We start from the raw sequence: 19,492 nt of genomic DNA, 5'->3' as shown, positions 1-19,492 counted from the left end.
GGAACACAAAGAGAACCAACAATTCCTTCTGTTATTTTAATTATTTTCATTCTGCACAACATTAAAGAAATTAGATATTGATTACATTGACATTTATAACTAATCAATTTTTTCAGTGTTTCAGGGTAAAGTATGTGGCGAATGCACTTTGCACAGTGAAATTCTTCAACAACCGAAAATAATGCAGACTCATTACTCCAGCAAGGCAAGATTGTCTCTGGTTCGAAAATGTCAGTTCAGTAATATAAAATTTTGCAATCACAATTTTGAAATTTATTGCTTCCAGCAGTACACCTGAAAAATAGAAGTTTTTGGAAAGGAACATATTTTTGGTCCAAACGTGAGAAAGCAAATAGTCTGGTGGTTAGGAGATATGCCTGAGGTATGATAGGCAAGAGGAAATTCTTCTTCTCTCAGATTAATAGCAACTTGTTAGATGTCTCGCAGGGTCAGTGCCCAAGCTATTATCTCTTCTGCACTTTGGCTTCCTCTTCTCTATGGCTTTGTAAGGTATTCTGCATTTCATTCAGTCTGGAACCAAAAGACCCATGTGTCCTGGGTTCAGCAGTAGCAGCCATGTTTCTCCTTCATGTTTTGACTTCCAGCCTGGGAACAGTGCTAGTGATACTGATGTTTTCGGTTGTTGCTAAGTGATGTTTACCCTGACCAAGGACTTTGTGAGGCTCATGCTCTGCCAGGGAGGAGGGGAAGCCAGGAGGAAGCAGAGATGGGGCCCCTGACCCAGGCTAGCCAAGGAAGTATTCCATACCACAGCACGTCATGCCTGGGGTGGGGGGTAACTGGGAGTTACCCGGAAGGACACGGGCTTCTGGGTGGGACTCGTTTCTTGGCCCGTGGTATTGTATTCTCTTCCCTTGTTATTTTCTCTTATCATTGTAGTTGGTGGTAGCGGTGGTGATTTGTGTTGTACATTGGTTGCTGGACTGTTCTTGTCTCAACCCATGGGAGTTGCACTCTTTCAATCCTCCCCATTCCTCTGGGGGCGAGGAAGGGGAGAGCCCTGGGGGGGGGGGGGGGAGAATTGCTCTCAGCCCGGCACCACTCACTGGGAGTGAGTGAACAAGCTGTCTGGCTAGGGTTTAAACCACGACACCATGTCAAAGTTTTACAGACTGGAAAACCTGTTTCCCACTCAGCTCCATTTGTAATCAAGTATCTTATTCCTCCTTAGTCTGAAAGTCTGCCTTAAAGCTGTTGAAACATGATGAAATTGAGAGAAACCTGCAGGGTGTTAGTTCATTCTCTTACTTCCCATCAAGTAATGATCCATAGTCACTTGCTTTCAGTGAATGTTATGAGTCTGAAGAAGACTACTCTAAGACCCCTTCCTACAGCTTCATGGAAAACAAAGTGAGTTCTATGAGTCAGCTCACTTTGTGGAATAGTGACCTACCAAGACTGACAGTTCACACAATGTAAATTCTGGCCTGATAAGTTAGGGGTTTGGTACACCAAACCTCAACCCTGGTCTCTTTCACAACCACCGGCTTTTTGCAAATGAGCTGATGGCTGGTAATTTACTTCTCTGATAGTGAACCTGTCATTCCAGTAACTTCCTGACAGTGTTTCCAGCTGAACTGCTGTTTGAAATCAGGTTCTTTGTCATTGTAGGTAGCAGTAGGAGAAAATATATACTTTTGTGTTCAATGAATACATGCTTTGCAGTTACTGCTCCTGTGGGTTTTACCTACAGTTAATGACTTCTGAGAGGCTGGTAATCTAGATGGATGATGTAGGCCCAGATAAATTGTTAATTTCATCTTGGAGTTTTGGTCATTTGTATTCTAAATAATTAAGCACTGTATGTATGTATTCATGCATATATTTATTTATTTGGAGAGACTGAATATATCAGAAGTATCATTTATTCAGTTCTGTTGGAAACACAATCACTATGCTTGTGCTGGGAAGCTAAAGAACTCAGGCATGGGTTCAAGAGCTCTCTGGGATTAGCTATACTGTTAATTGTTACCATGATTCCTAACTTAATTTTGGACTGTGCCAGCTGTGCCTGGGCACAGTTTCGGAGTCACCAGGGACAGCAGATCATTCCTAATAGGCCATTTGGACTTGGCTACTCTGTTTTGGGAGGGAAGATGGCTAAACTCTGTGGACTGATATGAGCTATGTGATGCCAGCTGGCCTCGGGTTCACAGAATGACCCACAGCCTATTTAATTTACTGGTGTAGATGTAGCCAGTAGAACTGTGGCCAGCACAACAAAAGATGAGGAAGAATATTTTCAGTACTCAAGAATATTTTCATCTTAATGTCAGCAGTGCTTCAAGTCACCTTTTCCTAAACCTGTATAAAAACTTTTTTTTTTTAATAAAATATATTTTTGAAGTTAGAAAGAATTATCTTTGCTCTTTTAATTTAAGATGCCCAAGCTAGGAAGTGCTCTAGGGAAGCATTTTCATGGTGCTCTGAGTGATTTCATACTTATCTATTTAATTATCTTCACTCATAATAAACTCTGCTTTGTAACAGTAGGTAGTGCTCAACCTTCTTCTAATTAATGAATTGGTTAATGGACAACCTGCAGAGTCAGAATATGCTAATTTAGAGAGAATCTAGTCAATTTAGTGAAACCTACTGATGCACTTCAAGCTGCCCAAATTTTGGACCAGTAAAGTAGAACAGCCCTTCCAGGCAGAAATCAATGGTCACTGTCAGAAAAGCTGGAGTTAAAAGCAAAAAAATCCCTGTGTCTTTAAATCTGTCACAGTGCTGAGAGTTGTTACACTTCAAAATTCTGCTTCTTTAAAGACTTTTCATGAATAATACATTACGGACATGAAGATGATACCTGTTATTGTGTATTAGCATGTAGTTCTGAGGTACACTCTCTGTGTATGGCTCTTCACTGTTGAACCCATTCTTGTTCATTGACAGCAGACAATTCTGGGATCCTGAGGCCATGCTGAATGCAAAGTAATGACAGATAATAAATGGCAAACAGTGTACAGCCTTGGCAAGCAGTCAAAAGTTTAGGCACCTGTGCTTTGGAAGGGAAGGTAGCATGGGTACAGCAAGGCTCTCAAGATGACCAGTCAAACAGATGTCTTTCAGACTATGGAACTCAAGTAATGTCATGCATAAAACAAAAGATGAAAAGTCAGAGTAGTAAGATGAATTTTGAATAGAAAATAGCTAAATAAACTGCAAACAAGAGAGCTTCTAGGGATTTAACTGGTTGGTTTGCATGAACATCAGGGAGAAATAATCAAAAAGAACATTACAGGGAAGACAAATGATTTCTATCCTTGCAGAGGATTGCCCCTGGAAAAATAATACAGTTCAGCTACTGTCAGAAGCAAAAGCACTCAGAAAAATTAATAGACAGATGAGTAGCAGCTCCTGAGCATGTGACTCTGTGTGTGTCTGAATTCTGGAGATTGTGAGTGAAGGTGCTGAGTGTGTTACAGAGGTTTGCAACTTCTAATTAAAGTCTTTTGTAAGTCTGAATTCCATCTACCTAAAATTTCTTTGCGAAAGATCTTGAACACTGAATACTGACAAGATTTCTTTAAATTACAGGTACATTAATTGAAACAGCAATTAGAATATAATTTATAAAACTTCCTGGTGTGAGGAAGATAAAAACAAGCTTGACTTCACATGTGAATACAATGGGGTTTTGGTGCGAAAGAGTTCCCAGTGTATGTAAACAAAATAGTAGGAAAAAAAAAAAGAAACATTTTATCTGATTTTCAAAGTGTTTGCTAAATCCCACATAGGAAGAACTTAAGGAAGCTAAATAATGACTGGTTTGCAGGAAAATTACTATCATAGATTAAAAAGTAGGTAACAGATAGAAAAAACTAGAAGGCTGCCTGACCTTTAATTTCTTTTACATAGGGTTAAAAATTTTCATATAAAAGGAAGGAGCAATGAGGTGGTAAAATCTGTAAAACAGAGCTACTAAGATTAACAAACACAGGAAAATTCAGAAGGACCCAAAAACATTAGAATAGCTATACTGGGTCAGTTCATAAATCAGCTTGGGCCAGTACCTTATTTCTAATTCCCTAATATAGGGGAAAAGCATTCTAAGAAGAAAGGCAAATGCTAGTATTTCTCCCAGTACATCCTCCTAGCTTCTAGCTATCTGTAGCAAAGACACTTCCCAGGACAGAAGATCTATCTGAGACTTTGTATTTAATAGATTCAGGGAATCTAACGAGTTGGATGTGCAGCTTGATGGCAAATGAAATTCCATAAAGATAAATGCTAAGTAATGCATATTCCAGTAAATAATTTGATTTATACATATTACTGGATTCCAAATGAGCTGAAGTCACTCTGAGAAAAATAAAATTTAAAAAATATAAAACTGGGGCCCCAATATGAACCCTTTATTATTTGTCATTTATATATTAATTATCAGTATTGCAGCAGAATCTCCAGACACTGATTGGGTATCTACTGTGCTCATGCATTACACAGATAAAGAAAAAAGTCTCCAGCCTGAAAGACCTTGCAGTCTGAGTATAACAACAGACAGGCAGATGTGGGGGAACAAGGAAACAATGAGGCAATATTGATCGGAAGGATAAGCAGTGGTGTCATATTAATTGACCTTTGCTCATTCTGCACTGGTGGTCAAAAAGGAAAAAACATGTTAGCATGTATAATGCCATTACATGAATCAATGAGTCCTAATCTTCCCATCTCAAAAGCCTACAGTAAAATCAGACGGAATTCAGAGCCAGATGACAGAAATTATTTGGAAAGAAAACAGAAATGTGGGATTCAAAGATTGGGAATAGTTAATATAGATTTTAAAAACCATGTTTTCAAGATGCAAAATGATAAAAGAATGTGTAATAATGGCACACAATATCGTTACAAATTATTACACAAATACATTGTCAAGTGGCCTTCCCTAATTAGCTCTTCTACTGATATAGGACATAAGAAAAAAAAAAAAACAAAACCAAAACAAAAACAGAGAAACAAAAAGACACATTTAAAATGTAATTTTTCCTCAAGCAGGAACTGCAGACTTAATTTATGGAATGAACTGTTATTGCTTGATGTCACTATGACCAAGTCTTCAGTCCTATTCAAAGTGGAACTGCAGGTTAATTGGGATAATGTCATGTGTAATTGCAATTCTCTTCTTTTAATGCTATGTATATTGCTACACATACAAGCCTTGTCCAGCCACTAGCTCATGAAGGACAGGAAAATATTTTCCTTACAGACAGTTTAGTCCGTAATTGTCCAGCACAGGCTTCTTGCTGCTGTTGAAGCATTTACTACTAGCTACAAACTGTGAAAAATAGAACACCAAGTTAGACTGGTCTGATCTAGAGCAGCAATTGCAGTGACCTTTGATGAGAAACTCTATTAAATACTGGAATTGAGATTATAATGTATGCCTATAAGTAACTGGCAACACTTAGTTTTTAGCGTGCATTTGGTTTTCAGTTCTGGCTCACTGCCCTGCAAGAGCTGCAGCAGGACTGGCATGAGCATTTCAGGGACGTCTTTCTTTTTACCTGCTTTCTCTAGTAGTAAGGAAGGAGGGAAAGAAAGGGAAAACAGCAACGTTGAGCTGATTTAGCTACAAATGGTACTGCTATCTTCAAGAACAACTAGAAACTGCGCAATGAATAATTCAGCATTTTGTCACTTCAGGGGCTTCCCATTCTGCTTTATAATTCAGAACCCTTCCTTCCCTCCCCCTTCTTGTTAAGGAGAAATCTGAGCTGGAAAGGCAATCTCCAGGGACTGCCTGCCTGCTTAACATGAATGCGGCATTTCCCTGGGGTTTTACTGGAAGCTCCCAGCTGGAGGTGTGTTGACCATGTCCATGCGGGACCTCCATGGCATACACATCCTGGCCATGCTCACGCAACTGTGACACCTAAAAGGGATTTCTTCTAAAAACGTGGGGCTTTTCCTGTCTTATTCCCTGCATTGTTTGAGGAATGGGATGTAATATGACTTTAAGGAAAATTATATTACCTGAGGGTCCCAGAGTACTAATAATTTACAGTAGGGTTTCTTTGTTTGTTTTGGCTTTTTTTTTTTATTATTTCTGCAGCAGAGAAAACCATTATTCAGTAACAAGGTCTGATTAAAGACAGAAAAAGTAAGGGATGAGTGGGCAGACAGGCACATACTATAAGTACAACAATTTTCTAGCACTTTGTGTGAGGAGCTGAAGACCTCTTCTTGTCCTTCAGATGAAATTGCTGGCATTCAATGATGTTTATATGCACAAAACCCAAATAAACAAACAAAAAACCTGTGCAAAAACCCCTTTCTCTGCCCTTGCTGCCACTGTCATTAGGAGCTTACATTCCTGTAACAAAACATTGAATGAAGAAAACCTGTACTGAAAGAAAAGCTTTAAAATAGGCTTCCAAGGACAACATATTGTTAAGAATATGTTGAATAGAATTGTGCTTTTAAGAAGTCAGGATTTGGGAGTCAGTTCATTTATAGTGCCAGGATTTATTATTGCAATGTTAGAATTCATATATGCAACACTAAATACTAAGTTGTAAGAGAATAGTCAATATGGCCAGGTGAATGCTAAAATTTGGGGATTAACAGTTTTTTTTTTTTACGTTGTGTCAAAGCTCAGCACACTTTCTGGCTCATTTTAAGGAAGTATTTGGTCCAGATTGTGGTCCATAACAAAAAATAGATACAAAATCAATGCACCTGTCTGCTGTAGGGGAGGTATTTGTGAATCTGTATTCACTCTTTTTTTTTTTTTTTTTTTTGTCTAGGGAAGGATCACCATTCTCATATAAGCCTCTTTCTTACATACTAATAAAATGCTCTGCCTGGCTGAATGCCCCTTCAGAGATCAGGGACCATTTCAGCCCCTTCAGAGTACAGGGAATATGATGCAGATTCTAGGCTGATTGCAAATCAGGGAGATGTATTTTCTTAGCACCTTTTCTGCAGTCCTGTCTTTGCAAGGTGTTTCTTCAGCAAAGTGCTAAGGCCAAACAGAGCAAACATTGGTTTTATGAATTATCTCAGAGCCATAGTTTTGTCCGCTAAGGCTGGGTTGCCACTGAAAGGAACAAAGTCCTACTCTTCCTTTGCCCCAGAATGAGAACTTCCAAATTCTTCACTGTGGTCATCCAGATTATGGACTTCATCCTATTAAAAGGCAAACCCCCGGAAAATATTTGATTTTTAGCAGATCAGTCCTTGTGGTGGTACAGTGCAATCATGGGGGTTGGGGGTGGGGCAGGAGCACCATGAGGGTTGAACACAGATTTCAGATCAGCTTCCACCATCAGGCAACTGTACTCTCAGTTACTTCATTTGAAACCTCACTCTGAGAACTGTACAGTGTTCCTAAGTGAGAACGTAAAGGCACAGCATGATTATAGATTTTACTCTCCAGTGATGCCGAGCCTTAGTTTATAACTTAATAAAAATCATGAATATTGAAATTGTGGCATTTTGGCACTGTGTTTTGTAGGATATCATGCTACATAAAACTGCCTTCAGGAGCTCTCATGTATTTGGAAGGCTATTTGTAACACGAAGCCGAATCAGACAGACAGTGGAGAATAACATATGTCTTCAACATTTCTTTACTGACAATTTTCCCCATTTTTTTTGTATAACAACAATTCTGTAGTTAAAGCTATAAGAGTGGGTTGTTCCATGAACCACATAGCAGATGAAATTAGTCATTAGCTGTGACTACCCAAAGCTGTGCACGTTTCTGTTTGCCAGTCAGTATGCTTGGCTGACTGGCCAGTAGGTGCATGCATTCTGCTGCCAAAACAAGACGTATAACAGATGTATTCTGCCTTTCTTTCCCTTCCTGGCATTCTCCTTCAACCAGATAATATTCCTCATGAAACTTGCAGGAATTTTATTATCTTTGAGAGTTCAACTTCTCTTTCCAATTTGCTGAAAATTAATCAACAATGCAAAATGTAGCAAGTGTGGTCTGACAAAAAAAAATGCACAAGAAGTTAAACTGTATATGCCTCAGAAAATCAGTGTCAAAAACATATTAAAAGTAAACTGTTGCGAGGATATTTTCTTCTAGCTGTAGTCAGACTCCATATTGCAGAGAATTGAAACATAATTTTTATATCAATCTTGACACACCTGAGCAGAAAGCAGTCCAAATTTGAAGGCATATCCAATGTCTTTTGTTTCAGGATCTTATCTCCATGTCTTTTTTGTCTGTATAATCCTACTGAGGTTCAGCCACTCTCCTATATGTTTCCACTTGCTGGGTATTTTACTGCAGATCACATAACTTTAGGCAATGATAATATTATTATGCTAATATTGTTATTTGTCAGCATTATTTAAACAATATTTCATAAGTTAATTGGCTGCAATTGTAAATGCCATAAAAATCTTATAAAAGGAAATCTACTCCACATAAATAAAGGCAATAGAGGCAGTTTTCCTGCTCTGAAAGACTTATCCTCAGAAGCTTGTCCATTGCTTCCTGTTATGTCAGGTGACCAGATAAAAGATACTACTACTTCTTACAAAACCTGTCCTACTCACATGCCTATAACTGTTTTGCCTACAACACTGTTGTCTGATGACTGACAGTGCAGTCAGCTCCTGAGTTATGCTACCCTGTGCAGGGAAAAAAGTTAGCTCTTTTTGTGAATTCTAATACTGGATGCATCTTAGGATAACATTTGGACCAGTTTATTCTAATGATATAAATTTCACAAGAAAGCAGGTATACAAATTTCACCTCTAGCCTTAGCATCACCTCCCTCACTGTTGTCCCCATGCATGTATTTTCAAGTGAGCAGCTTCATTCTTTTTCATATTGCATTGCAACCTTTAGATAGCTCACTCGTATTAAAGTGCTAAGCTCTCTTGTGTTTCTGGTTGTTAGCTAGTGCATCAATCTTTAAACCATCTTTAAAAGTTATAAATATTTTCTCATTGTCACCATTTTCATCTGCATTTTTATATTTCATCTGTTCTCTTGATAGATGATTTTCTTTTCTCAAGTTTGCATAGTGCACATTACAATAGGCCTGGGGTCTGTCCTGTACGTACAGTATAGTGATACTGCATACAGAGGGTATAGGGTGTTAAAGAATAGAAAACTAGAAATGAAAGAATTCTTATTAATTGTGTATGTCTATATATATATATCATAGATCATATAATATCTTCAGTTTGAAGAGCCTATAAGGATCACAGAGTTCAACTTCCAAATATATATATATACATAATATATATATATACACACACGTACATGTGTAAGTGTGCACATAAAAGAGAAAACAATATTCAATATCTTTTTCCTTTCCTTGAATTTGGTTATGGTGATTCTGATTTTTAATTCCAAAGCCACTTGGACTCGGTCAGTACTACTTACAGAAAGCTGAGGGAAAGACACTGAGATTTCCACAGTAAAAGTCATTTAGGCAGAGTGGCTGAACTAAGCATGTGCTTCATGAAGTTGGGGAGAAGAGAACAGAATGTTATGACTAGCACATTTCAACAATCCATTTTTAGAAATGTCAATTGCTCTGAGTTATGAAGAAAACAACAGCCCCTCACAGTGCCCAGACCCTAATCCTGAGTTTGAAAGATGGCCATGGCTCGCAGCTGCCAGTGTGTAGTAGGTGTGATGCCAAACCCCTCAGAACTGTTTTTCTCATGCTACATGTGGCTGGGGGGAATCACCACCACAGGTGATATACATCACATGTGCAGTGAGTCCACGCTGCACGTGAAACACAGACTGAAGTCTTACGTTGCATGCTACCTGGAATCCCTTTAATACAGACCTGGCATCCAGTGTTTCAGCACAACCTGATTCTTTAAATGGTCATGCCTCTCCACTGTTAAGGTTGACCAGTTTTGGATCTTTGCTTTTTACAGAAACAAAAAGTCCCCACTATGCCAGTCATGTTAGCATCACACTTTGTAGGTCAATCCTTTAATTAAAACATTTTTTGAATATAGACATCATTAGATTCAGTTGTCCAGCTTTGCAATACTCTCATAGGGCGAAAAAAAGAGTGAAAGGAATACATTGTAATTTCTTGTATTCTTAGTCTTTTTGACTGATGTCCCATGTGCTAGGTTTTGTTCTTACAGACTCTTACAAAAATGCCTAACTCCCTGCATTACACAATAGCTTGAGGATATCTGAAAGAATGTCATGGTGATATTCACCATGACAAATTCCATGGTGAAGGCTGATCACTAACATCTGTGATAAAGGAACTTTTCTGACTAATCCTATTGCTCAACGTACTGGAAGATACAAACTGATCCTATCCATCTAAACTTCTCCTACTTGCAGACACATTGGCTCAAATATCCACCAAAACTCAGGCAGCAATCCAGACTGCTTTCTCCCACTCCAGTTTGAGTTACATATAAGGGTGTCGCAGACATTGAGACTTCACTGCCTGTTCAGAAGCCAGAGGCTCTTGAATAAATTTAGTAGGTGCCAGTTTCAAAACAAAACAAGGAAAACAGCTTTCTTTAAAAATAAATATTAGATCTATTCAACTTCTTTCCAAAGGATGCTGCAAATGAAAACGTGCATTTGCTTTCAGGAGAAGTAGTACAAAAAGAAGAGATTTCTAAATAAAGTGTGTTAAGTTTGACAGATCCGTGTACAGAAAGCAGACAGACATGGGAAAAAAACTGGGGGAAATGCTGTTTCTTGCCTATTCTTGCACTCAGCTACCTCTTCTTGCCCTCTTCTTCCATTCTCCTGGCATAGGCTTATGGGTACTGAGAACAGTTTACTGGATTAGGCGACTTCTTGGTCTGAAGTGGTACATCTGTTCTTGCCTTTTTTAACTGCTTAATCCTGTAAAAACCTGACTTCTGTAGGCACCTTTTAGTCTGGTGTGGAGGTTCATCAGGTGTACACATTTTTCACCATTATGAGTTCAGAATTAGAGGGTCTTCCAGTTCCTTCATGAAATCTGTTCTGCTTCAAGATTTCCAAATAAGCCAGCTAATCAACACTTCTCATAGTGAGTAAGAACATTTGCTCAGGCAATAGATGACCTACTGTCCAGGTGACTCAGTCCCATTTTGACATTCTTGAATGCTATCACATATCCAGTTTCCTAATATATCCCCAAAGCTGTAGCTTTCCCTTTGTGAACAGAAAAGCTTGTTCAGATGCCAAAAATATTGCTGCCTAGATAGTAAAAAATCCCTGCTTCCCAGCCCTCACTAAAAAGTGGCACTGTCCTGGTTTGTTCAGGCTTTTTTCCTTCAGGCACTCCACATGCACCACAGAAACCTGGAGATTTCTGTTCCTTTTTCCTCCAATTTTACAAGCAAGCCCACCCTGAGACACTGAATCATGACTACCAACATTGCAGCTTTGGAAGATTTAACTGGGAAGCCCCACAGAGCCTACTAACATCATATAATTGACTGAGGGGCTGCTCCTAAAGAGTAGTATAAGGAACTCCCTCACCACCAGTCTCTCATGATTGAGTGTTTGCTTTTGAAAAGAGTTCTTCACACTGCTTGCTTTGAGAGGGGAAGAGGAGGGATAAAGAGGAGTGAAGCCTCAATTGCAGCTTTCACTGTTTTCAGAAGGAAAATCTCAGCAGTACACATGCAAGCTGTTATTGTTTGGTCACTTGTCTCTATTGTCTGCCTCTGCTTGGAAGAATTAAAGCATTTTCAGAAAAGTAATCTTATCACGAGAGAGCAATTAGACATTTTGTAATCCTATCACCCCTGTGCTGAAATTACCGTGCCCAGTTAGCAATAACTCTGCTTCTAACAGAGTGAGCAGCAGCACAGCATGAATTATTTAACTCGATGCTGCGCTTCCTGTTTTCAAGTCACCAGAATGATACAGGCATGACAGACAGTAATTATCCCCAGCATAGGGAAGAAACAGTTAATGGAACCTGCCTTTTAAATCAATATTATTAATTCAAGGAAAGAAACAGCATGTACTATCTGACGCCTATGGAGTTTTGATCTGGGCTTGATGTCACACTGAAGCAAGTGGTTGCCATGGAGATTGGAGCGTATGTCTGCGTATCCCTCCCGCCAGCGATGCGAGGAGTGTTTTTGGAGAGGAAGTGCCCATCTGTAGTCAATAGCTATTGTTCTCATGGAACCACATGCCGGCCTCACTGCAGCCTGCCGAACTGCGTCACGACACTGCAGTATCAGCCCCTTTGAATAAAGACTCCCTGTTGAACCAGATTTACCCACCCTACCATTTTCACTGTCATTTGATTATCTGCTTGTATTTTCTGGCTGTGCTAATGCAGTCTTTTAGCAGTGTTATCAGAGAATCCCTATGGCTCGATATCTTGCAAAGCTGGACAGATCTCCTTGTGTTTGCTTGTTTTCTTCATTGCCCTCTCCATTCGGTCAAGGGAAAGTACCTGTGCTATGCCAGCTGTTTTGCTTTTCTTCTTTCTTAGACGTAGAATACCTTGAAAACCTGAATGTGTTTTCTCACCCTGTACAAATTCATAGCAACCTAAAACTGCTTGTAATAGATCCTTGTAAATCATCATTGTTAATTGCCAGCATATGTTTGTAGAAAAAGACTGGCAGTTTGGCACAGTCCCCCATGATTATTGAATATACCTGTTTATTAACCAATTAAGTAATGAGCTAATATGCCAATGGCATATGAAATCAGGGCACTATTACTAACTGGAAGATGTCAGACAAATTTACTCCTGTTACCTGAAGACAATGGGATGAAACAACTTCATGAATACCAGGTGCAGTTTGTAGGCTCAATTTCTTTTCCTCTTGAAATACAGTATTCAGAGTAATGTCTGGTAAATTTCTGCCAGAGATTCTTGGAAGTTATTCTCCTGAACAGCATACACAGAAAGAAATGGCTATGATGGAAGCAGATTTTTTTAAATGTTTTCATTTTATTGTTCTTTTCCTCCCATTTCTCTCTTCTCTCTCTATTTTGTGTATTTCATGTCAAGTAAAGGTGCATTTCAGCTACCTGGACTTCCCAGTGTAAAAGATGCAAAAGGCTTTCAGAACAGCCAATATGTGTACCCTCCTCTGCTATCATTCTCAGAAACGGCCAAACCATTTCTGCAGAAACATCAAAATGAATCAGCTCTGAGCATGTACCTGGCATGGGAAACTGCAGGAAAAACAATTACAGTTTAGTAAATTCCCATAATGGTAAACATTTTGATTGCGAAGAACAGGCCTGCCAGGGATTCTGGGTCCTTATCTAGCCACCAAATATTGTCTAAACTCACTGCTACCAGTGGTAGGTTGATTACAGCTTGAGTACCCCCAGCCTGTGTACAGGTGTAGCATTCACACTCAACTTGCACTGTATACTAACTTTCCTAATTACATGAGGAATGCAATTTCATATTTGCAATCTGCCCTACTACTATAAAGAACACAAACGGTTATATAGTCCTAGATATGTGGCACAGCAAGGTTGCTGTGGCCGTATGATCACCCATGCAGGGTGATAAGGGATGCACAGGAAAAGAAAGACGACTTTCCCTCACTCTTACCCCCTGCACCTCCCCCCATGTTTTATTTATATCTCTTCCATCCCAGCTGGCACATACAATGGCAACTCTGGGATTTCTGACCCTGAACTAAACTGCTGCAGGGCTGAGCGAGAGACTTGGCAGGTATTTGTTGAAGCTGAACTACATTGCAAATATTCCAATTTTACTGAATCTAAGAGTTTCAAGAGAAGTTTTGAACGGATGTTTCTGAACAGCTTTATCAGTTCTACGAGCAGCATGTTCTTACTACTAGGTTTCCAACAGAATCGCCATATTATGTAATTTTACCTTGTATTTGGGTGCTTTGCTGTATTGCGAGTGTTGACTGGTGATTTTTGAGCTCTTGGGGTAGCCAGATTAGATAAAAAGGCCAGACCCACCTACAGAAAGATGTAAATAGAAAAGCAGTACGTCTCAGTCAAGCAAGGAAACATAAACTTTCACTTTTGGAAGTGAGTAGCAAGTTGGATTCCTAGTCATGGAAAAAAATAATATTACTATGTAGGTGAAAGCCTCCAGTGTTTGGAAATCTCACAAGGTTTAAAAGGGAAACAGACACCATTTGGATAGACTGGTGTACATAATCATATTTATATCTTGAAGTGGATTTAAACTATCTGTCAGAAATGCACTGAAATTGTCATGTTCCCACAGTACAAGTAAATATCAGTGAATTTTCATTTTGACTCAACTTTCCATTAAAAAACATGTAGAGAAGCTTACTTTCTTCTGTACAAGGTCCTGAATTTTTCACTTGGTTGACTGAAAATCCTATCACATCAAACACAGAAGACCTTGGATTTTGTGTTTTTTTAATAAATGCTCAGGTGGACTAGCAGACATCTGAGATTTTGGGGGCTTTTGGATCTCCAGCTTTGATGCAGCCTACATTGGTTATTTTGGTAACCAGTGTGGCATTTTTTGGTGAAGTAGGGCATACACAGGTGAAAGTCATATGAGATACTGGGCAAGGATATCTAATTCTCTAAATCAGAAGAATTCTCACAGGATGCTTTCCACTTGAACTACATTAACTGCTTTAAAATACAGATGTTTCTGGGGCAATGCTCACCTCTTCTCTACTGGATGACTAGTTCAGATACAGGAAACTATTTTGTCTCTCCAGCTTGAAAGATTTGGTTTTATTGCTCTCCCATTCTGCAAAAGCACAGTCAGGAAAGAGATACAACTGCTGATTACAATTGCTGTTTCTCCTGTTTACTTTGGTCCATTATGCATCAGGGAACTAAGACTTTCTAGTACCTGAAGGAATCTGTAGGTTAAAAAACAATTACATGGCATTGGTCACCAATTATGAGGCACTGACGTGTGAAGCTGCTTTCTGTTTGCTTTTTTAGGAATCCAACATCAGAACTTAGTGTGGTGCAAAACGTTCAAACACCTTTGTGATCTTATATTCTATAGTCCTGGCACTTCTGATTCTAGAGGGGCTCTCTAATGAGAAAGCTCCCTTCCTTTCTAGTAAAAAATCTGTATTGTAATATTTATAAAATAAAATATTGTGGAATTTCAATTTATGTATACACTTGAGTTTTAGGGAGATTATGAATTTGTTTATTTTATTTTTAGGAAGGCAACATTTTTGCAGACCTGACCAATTCCTAACTCCTATATTACAAATGTAGCAGGCTCTAAACTTAAAATGAGTGAAGATATAAATATGCATTTTTTTTGTTTTTTTTTATTTACTCTATTTCTTTTTTTCAGTTCATTCAGCTTCTTTGCCATCTTTTCATTGCATGCAAAAGGACATGTCCAATGTTAGTCAGCAGCCATGGACTATTTTATGTTCTGAAAAATCTTTCCAGGAGGGCCCCCTCAAGCAACAAATGGCCCAATTTATTTATGACAGTGCCAAAAAAAACTATTTCCAGGATGTTCATAGGTCAAGAACTCCACTGAAATAGAGAATGCCTCTAGGACCTATCACATTGTTTATTATTCGCTGTGTATGTTGTAGTAGTGCCCTGAGGCCACAATCAAAATCAGGAAGTTGAGGGAGATTGAAAGAATTATGATCTCTCTTTCAGTTGTAGATTATCCTTATAACTTTGTCAATTTCCTGTCACCCTTTTCCTCTAGGATGTTAGTTTACCCTTCAGACAATTTTCTTTCAGAAATCTCCTTCCATTAGCCTCTTATTTCTATTTTTGTCTAACTGTTGTCTTGAGATGACTAGTTATTCCAGTGGTTACATCCAGTGAAAGGATGCTTCAAATGGATGTTTCATGATTTGTCTTTAGATTCTTTCTTCTTTTATACACACACACAGACTTCTATGTGATGTGAATGATGTATCTCAGAGACTTCTCATTTTTTTAGCTTTTGCAGGTAATCTTTGGGAATGGGGGTACTATTCTTGTGTATAGAGCTGCAGGTTACTGTAGGGAACTAGAGCAGTGTCCCAGAGTCCTAAAGATAAGACACGTCACAGCAACTGTTTTTTAATAAGGCCTAACTCATTCTGTTTCTTTGTTTACCCATCTCCTTCCCAATCCTACCAAACTTTCATTTGATTTGACCTTTTCTTCATTCGTGCAATGAAATCACTCTGGGTGACTAAGACCTGCCTATCTGCACTGCAACATATTACAGGGAGAAGTTGTGGGCAAAGCTCTGAATCCAAGAGTGTCAAGAAGGAACTATGATTCCTTTGTGTAGTGAGTTTTCTAGGTTGTGTTGTTTGCAGGAAATACAGTTTTTTTTCAAACAGATCCACAGAAATCACAGTACATTTTCTGTAACAAGTTCAGGTGAGTAAGCCAATACCTGCCAATGTTGGATAGGATTGTTCTTCCTCTTGCTTAGCTAGCTCAAACTTTTAAAATAAAATAACATCTAACAACAAATACAGCATAAATTTGCCATGCTTGCTATTATTGATGAACACATTGCAAAGAGTAACATAACAAAATATATTTGCACATTGTACAGTGGAACAAAACATATGTGAAATTTTTCAGGCCTCCAGAATTCATATTACAGTTTCCTCCTCTTGAGGAGGAAAGATGGATCTGTAGGGAAAGTGAGATGAAGGGAAAATCTGAAGTAATTTTATGGAGTTAAGAGTGTGATTGGGCAATAAGAATAAATTTATATTTGTTCTGGTTTGGGGATAAGTTTTTCAGGGGTTAATTAACTTCATGCTCTGTTCATTTCTTCTTTGTGAACTCTGTAGAAATGACTGTTATCCTTTAATTTATTTTTTCTTAGTATTAAGTGTTATATTATCATCTTTTTCTGTCCATGAGGTCAGACAGGGGTCCAATTACTCATTATAGCAGGAATTCGTATTTCTGGAGTTTGATTCTCTTGAAGCCTTTTTATGCTTACACTCTCAGTCAGGATAAGCAGGATGAAGAATGAGACTGCGGAGCACTGAGATCAGCAGTGTTTTCAGCATCTGCATGCAATAATGTGATTTGACTGACTTGTATGGACCCGAGCCCAAAAACTACAGAAAGGATTTATGTAGGCTGTGTTGGCTGACATGTGGGAGATGTTCCTACTATAAAAGTTATGCTGATTACAATATGCAATCATTTTCATAAAAGCAGCCAGACTTGTTTCAGTTTTGTTCTTTGGCTTATGTTCCTCAGCTTATGTTCCTCTAGCCAGTTTCCATCCTACTGTTTCTAAAACAGCTTGTACATCTTTAATAATTATATAAGGTTGGTTCAGAAAAATAGTCAAAATTCTATTCATCTGTACTGCATGGAAGTTTGGTTCATCAGTCTTTGAAGAGAGAGACAGAAAAGACTGAAAAATGTATGTTGTCTTCAGTACAATTCAGGTTACTACACAGAACCTCCTGCTCACCACACTTCAATGAGTCATACGTGTTAAGCATAATAATTCCTCTTTTTTTAATGTGTTCTGATGATAATTTTTTCATTTACAGCTATAAATGTTACATTCATTTTAAAAAGTTGACAAAAATCAGATTGTCAAAAATATAAAATAATTTAACTGAATAATTTTAACTCATTCTAAAATCCATTTTTTTTATTAATGCACATTATAGCTATTTTGCATTAACTTTGTGCAATATGTGCCCTGATAAAATATTTGGAAAGATCTTATTAACCATATTTGTCAAAGCTTTTTCTGTGTGATTAGGGTTTATTTCACTAAATTTGAATAAAACATTGATCATTGAACTGTCAAATTACAATACAATTTCTAGTAAGATGTTGGCTGGAAAGGACTCCACTTACACCGTATTATTTTGACAGATTTGGAGTTATATAATGGATTTTTTCTGAGGAAGATGAGATTACGAGTCCACTTGAGTCCAAACAGAGATTTCCATGTTAAAATGAAGCCATAGAGCTATATAACATATCCCACCTTCAATAATTTGCAGTGATGCACAAAGGCTCTGTTCTATAGGTCAAAAACCTCAAATCCTACCAACCAGAAGGAGATATTAGGTGATTTGTATGATCTGGATAAATGTCACCTCACAAAATAAGCTAAGGGATTGAGAAAGGCATGACATGCAAGCAGAAGGCAAAGTATTTTCTCAGTCTTACTTGAAGTAGCATAGAATCCTATGTCTGGGTAAACAGAAGTTTTGGCCTGTCATGTCTGATTGGTCTTCCAAAACACTACAGAAGTTGGATTCAAAATATAACAATAGTATCATAACAGAATGCAATAGCTTTGCAACCTTGGAGATATTACATTCTTTCACAGTTCAAGTTCTTTTTCAAAGAGCCCTTGGGTCTGGCTATCACATGCAGTGAAATTGTGTTCAAAGGTACTCAGGCTTCCTGTAACAAAACAGCGGCGATGAAGCCTGACAAGAGTTTTTCTGTACCCATATTATGAAGCCTCACAGGGAAACAGCCACCCTGAGATGTATAAAATTATACTGCAAGTGAAGTTTAGTTACAGACTTGGCTAAAATCAGTAAGAAGTTTATTTACATGGCCTTTTTTTTTTTGGAGAAGACCTGAACTTGCTTTGCCTAAGCCCTAAGTCAGGATACAAAGAAGTTCTAGTCCGAAGGGTCTGTACTCAATCTTCTGTGATAAGCTCTGTTGGGTGCATGGTGCTATTCGGCTTCAAGTTTATATACCTCCTGTCACAATGAAATGCAAGCAGAGCAAACAAAGGTCTAGACAACAGACTGAGGATTTACAGTTCATTATGTAAGGCTAAGGCTCGAATACACTGTAGTCCCTTGACCTGGAGGTAAGGGTCTTGGAGATAAAGGGTTTTCCTTATTCACACAAATATGGGAGACAAGCTAAATAAGAAAAGCAAAATACTGTGATACTGCTTAAGGAGCACTCTGTCATAAACTCTTTTTTTTTTTTTCCTGGGGAAATTTATGCTCAGGAAAGACTCTCTGGATGAGCCTACGTAACTCATAAATCAAATGCCATGTATTCTGGTGCCGTTTCTGACAGTCTGTATGTTAATAACATCTAATGTGTACTACTGCTTGTGTTCCCTTGTTCTATTTCTGGTCAGCAAATTATTTGTACAGGGGTACTTAGATTTCTCTTCAACAAAGACGGTGTCAATAACAGTGACGATCCATTTGTGAAATAAAGCTAACACTTGGACACTCTCACCACCTTTGCTACCTGAAAATTGTTTCTTTTACTCTCAGCAAGTTGTAGTATTGTCCACTGTGCTCAGCAGAAAATCAGTTTTAGAAGTCACAATTCAAAAAGGATGAGTAGACCCATGGAAGTTTCTGTACCTTTCTGTTGTTTGGAGAGGTAATTTAACAACTACCTTAGATTAGAAGCTGAAGGCAGGCTTCAGCTGGCTAAACATATGTATTTAGTGTAATTATTTGCCTTGAGTATTACAGATGTGTGCAATGCTGGTGAATACACCTGGTGCCCTGAAGAGAATCCAGGCACTTCTGCAGTAGGAGCTAGAGCACAGCTAGAAATTGCTTGGGCACCTTAAACAGCATTAAACATCCAAGCTGAGAC

The 19,492-nt window shown here is 38.4% G+C and overlaps 2 long non-coding RNA genes across 2 annotated transcripts; one reads left to right on the top strand and one right to left on the bottom strand.

Moving 5' to 3' along the window:
* Window positions 1–247: 247 nt before the first annotated feature.
* On the bottom strand, window positions 248–10,846 carry LOC134171708 (uncharacterized). Its single transcript, XR_009967707.1, has 3 exons — window positions 10,706–10,846; window positions 2,831–2,944; window positions 248–531 (listed from the first exon to the last, which is right to left on the bottom strand). It is a non-coding gene; the product is annotated as an uncharacterized LOC134171708 (long non-coding RNA).
* Window positions 10,847–12,058: 1,212 nt separating this feature from the next.
* Window positions 12,059–16,735, top strand: LOC134171707 (uncharacterized). The gene is made up of 3 exons (XR_009967706.1): window positions 12,059–12,374; window positions 13,561–13,637; window positions 15,858–16,735. It is a non-coding gene; the product is annotated as an uncharacterized LOC134171707 (long non-coding RNA).
* The last annotated feature ends 2,757 nt before the right edge of the window (window positions 16,736–19,492 follow it).

Source organism: Pezoporus occidentalis, unplaced genomic scaffold (assembly GCF_034315485.1).
Source record: "Pezoporus occidentalis ecotype Australia unplaced genomic scaffold, CSIRO_AGI_Poc_V1 ctg42, whole genome shotgun sequence".
In the NCBI taxonomy this organism is placed as follows: Eukaryota; Metazoa; Chordata; class Aves; order Psittaciformes; family Psittacidae; genus Pezoporus; species Pezoporus occidentalis.
The sequence above is the reverse complement of the archived record's forward strand: the minus strand, read 5'-3'. Positions and strand labels throughout refer to the sequence as shown.